The following is a 4,353-nucleotide window of genomic DNA, read 5'->3' on the forward strand; positions in this document are numbered from 1 at the left end:
GTCAGTGTCCCTCTCAGGCGGTGTCCCCGACAGGCGGTGTCCCCGACAGCTGTGTCCCCGACAGGGTGTCCTCCAGCAGGAGAGGCAGCCTTCCCAGCTCCTCCGTGACACCCTCAGGCTGGCTCCCAGCTCTCAGACCCCTGCTCTCCTGCTGCAGCCTACGGGACATCCCCTTACCTTTCCCTGCCTTTCGAGCCACCAGGCTGTGCTCTTGCTGCTGCCTCGGTCCGAGATGTTCACCCGGCAAACTCAGAGCCCTCCAGCTTCCCTAGGTGTCCCCTTCCCTGAAGGCTCCCGGCCTGACCCTGGCACAGTCCTTCCTTCCTGCTCCTGCATCACGTGGATGCTCCCGTGTCCCTCTGTCACTGCCTGTCCCTCTTACTAGGGGCTGGCTTGCTACTCGACTTCCCTCTTCCCCTCCACCTCATGGAATTTGGGGGCCAGCCTCACCCCTCAGCTTTTAGGAGCCTCAGACCCTGGATGACACACCCTGACTTCTTTGACCTTGAGCGAGTCACTTAACCTCTAACCCCCAGTTTCCAAATCTATAAAGTGGGTGTAATAACAACCCCCTTGGGTTAGTTTGAGAATTGCAGGCCCTTGGACAAAGTAGGTGTTTCATAAATATTTGATGGATGAGTGAAACCATCGCTCCAAGGACAAGCCAGAGCTCCAATGGGGCCTGGTGGACGAGCCAGGACTGAGAGGGGTGCACCGCCCTTGGTTTTCATGAGTTCCTTTTACCTCTTAGGGCAGACATGGCTGGGATTTTCGTTTCCACGTCACAGAGGAGGACACTGAGGCTCACCGTGCTTTGACTTGCTCCACAGGGAATGGGCTCTCGATGGCAGTCTGGGACTAATGCCCAGGTTGACAGAGTTGGACCTGCCACACCCCTTCCTCCGGCTCCGGGTTTTAAGCAGAGTTGTTCTCTGTAGGTTCAAAGGTCAGAAATCCCAGGTCCTGGAGATCGCCACAAACCTGATGCCTGGGGCCGGCAGCCAGGGATGAGGGCCCCACTCCACTTCATCGCTTGGCCCGGGCCCAGAAGCCCCCTCCATGTGCATGATGAGCCAGCAGAGTGGGGTGGTAAGAGCTCACATCTGGGGCCAGCCCTCCTGGGCTCACTGCCCAGATCTGTCCCAACCAGCTGATGACCTCCTGTGCTGCAGTCTCCTCACCAATGACTGAGTGCCACTCACGGGACAGCGGGATAGGATGAATGAATGCACGTGTACGCGTGTGAGTACTCACGGGACAGCGGTGTAGGAGGGATGAACCCATAGCTGCGTGTGTGAGTATTCATGGAGCACTTGCTCCCATGCCTGATCCTTAGTAAAAGCCAAGAACTGTTAAGGACTTGTGCTTGTTCCTCTGTGGGACTCTGTGGTCGCCAGGACCAGCGCCGGCCTGGTGACGCCCGCCATCCAGTGCTCCTTGCACTCCGTTAACCTGGAAGAAGCTCGCCCAGAAGGGCAGGTGGGCGCCTACCCCGGCCTTGCCCCACAATCCAGGTCTTCTTTGTCCTGTTCTGCTGACTCCCAGATTGTCCCAGCAGTGTCCCCAGCCCTCCCCCCCCACACACACACAGAGCTGTCCTGAAGACCCCCACTGGGACCCTCTCCAGAGCCCCCAGCTTTCAGGGACTGAACTCTGACCCCCATTCTTCCGGCATGAATTCGGCCTGCCTGAGGGCATGGGGCCAGGCCAACGGGCCCCTGGGAGGCTGGGGCTCTGGCCTGCCTCCAGGCAAAAGTAGCAAAGCTCAGCAAAAAGGCCAGGATGGAGGCAGGTCAGTGGCCTGGGGGGAGCTGGAAACAAGGGGTCTGCAAAGGCAGAGAACAAAGGGGTCTTGGAGAGAGGGCCCAGGCCCCAGCTCCTGCTTCTGAGAAATCTGCCTCAGGGGAGGAAACTCCAGGAATTGGCCTTACCCCAGAGGCAACAGCGGCCAGCTGAAGACAGCCGCCTTGGCCTGGACTCTGGGGTCCCTGGATCCCAAGGTGCCTGACCCTGAGGTGTCCGCAGAGAGCTCACGGACTTGCCCCCGTGGGAGCCATGAGGGGCCCTGCCAATTTCCCGATCTCCCGATTTCCTGTCTAGGCACTGCTCGAGCCGGCCCTCCCCGAGCTCAGCCCATTTATCTTCGGCCTGGACCTGCATCCAGCTCCTCACAGGCCAGCGCCTGGGCTCTCCGCCAGCCTCCGTCCGTCCTCCTTACAGGCCGCCAGAGGGACGGGTGCAAGACGCAATCTGACCAAGTCACTTCTTACAATACCTCCTGTGGAATCGACCAAAGCGGCTTCTGCAGCGGGCTTCAAGCCCCGGAGGCAGATGCGCACGCCTAGGGCCCCTCGGAGATTCCTGATGTGTATCAGCACCTGCAGGCCTCCCTCATTCTCCTCAATGGCAGTCTTCATCTCTGCCTGCCTCCCTGCTGCCCCAGCAGCCCCAGGGCACACGCTCTCCAACCTCACAGGATGCATAGGCCCCAGACCCTGGCCCCCACTGTCTGTTGTCCTCTCTGTCTCCCTGCATCCGTCTGTTGGCTCGCACATCTGCCACCGTGCCCTCCCACCTCCCCTCTGTGTGCTGGGGTCCGGGAGCTGTGGCGTGGGCTTCCTCCCGGCGCCCTGGCAGTGTTACCCTCCCATGCGTTCCCGACACTGAGGCTGGGGCAGCTTCGCAAACGGACAACAGGACCACAGCTCACCTCTGCTCAAAACCCTTCCACGGGCCTCCACTCCGGGAATACTGTTTCGTGGCCCCGTGTGCTTCTGCTCACCTCCCATCACCCCCTGTGAACCCCCTTCAGGCTGTGCACTCCAGCCTCGCAGGAAGACATGTGGTCCCCCAAACACAGGCACTGTTTCACAGCTCCCATCTCAACACACGTGGTTCTTTCTGATCATGCCCCTCTGGATGGGCTCTGCATCCTGACCCAAGTCAGGCCAACCGCCTGCCTCTTGGGCGCCAGCAGCCTGATCAGCAGTGATCACAGATGGCTTAGGATCCCCCGTCCTGGTTAAACATTTGGACCCTCGAGACAGGACCTGGACCTTCAGTGGTCACTGCTCCCAGATCTGAGCCCAGTTCCCAGCTCAGAAAGGTGGTTGGCAGGAGTTGGTGAACAGAAGAGTCAAACTGGAGAAGGAATGAGGGATGGCAGGAAGGCTCAGAGGGGTAGGGCGATTCTGCCAACCTGTTTGAGGCCCAGGCCTGAGCTGGATCCCTACCCAGCAGGGACCGTGCAATGGATCCTGAGGCTAGGTCCACAGAGGCACCACGGTGGCAGTGTTTTCTCTGCCCTCTTCACTCTGGGCCCCCCAGGCCCAGTGACAGGAGACTGCCCTCCCCTCCCTTTGGCCCCTGATGAGATTTGGGGCTCCTAAGAAGCCCTAGCCCCTTTTGTGTGTCCGGGCCACCTTCAAACGTCATGACTAAGCACAATAGGCTCACAAGGACCCAGGCCCACTTCCCCCAGAAATGCTGAACTGGCTGTGCCCTCCCCATTCCTGGACCCTGATCCCACCCTTGGTGCTTGGACAATGCACCAACCACTGTCTTCCCATCACGGCAGCCCCAGCTGGAGGGTGGACGACTTCACGGGGTCCCTCTCGCCCCATCCCTCCATTCTATTACCACGACCTCCTCCCTCCTCTTCTCCTCTCCCCCTCTGCCTACCCACTGCCTCTGCTTCAAGACCTGCCAGTCACGTGCACGCTTCACCCACAGCCTTGACTATCCTCAGGGGCTTTCCCTATGGTCCTGACTCCCAATTCTGCTGCCCTCCAGCCCCTCCAGCTCCTCCCCAGCCCCTCCCGAGCCCTGGTCTTAAGATGGCAAAAGCTTAGGGGCGCCTGGGTGGCTCAGTCGGTTGAGCGTCCAACTGTTGATCTTGGCTCAGGTCACGATCTCACAGCCTGTGCGTTTGAGCCCCACATCAGGCTCTGTGTTGACAGCACGGAGCCTGCTTGGGATTCTCTCTCTCTCTTTTCTCTCTCTGCCCCTCCACTGCTCACGTTCTCTCTCAAAACAAATAAACTTTAAAAACATATTTGAAAAAACTTGCTGGGGAGCAGTGTCGGGTGGGGGTGGAGGCTTGCATTAGCTGGATGGCACCCCCGTTTTTCTCCCTCACTGTAGAGACAGCAGAGACTCTGTGAAGTGAGTTTGAGTGTGTAGCAAGCCTATCCTCTGCCTCCCACACTCAGGATCAGCTACATAATTTGTGGATCCCATTGCAAGATAAAAATGCAGGACACATTGTTCAAAAATGATTAAGGATTTCAAGATGGCAATTGCAGAGCATTGAACCAACCACCAAGCCCCCCTGAGGACAGGGGCCTGTGTGAC

This window comes from Panthera uncia (genome assembly GCF_023721935.1).
Source record: "Panthera uncia isolate 11264 chromosome B3 unlocalized genomic scaffold, Puncia_PCG_1.0 HiC_scaffold_2, whole genome shotgun sequence".
Taxonomy (NCBI): Eukaryota; Metazoa; Chordata; class Mammalia; order Carnivora; family Felidae; genus Panthera; species Panthera uncia.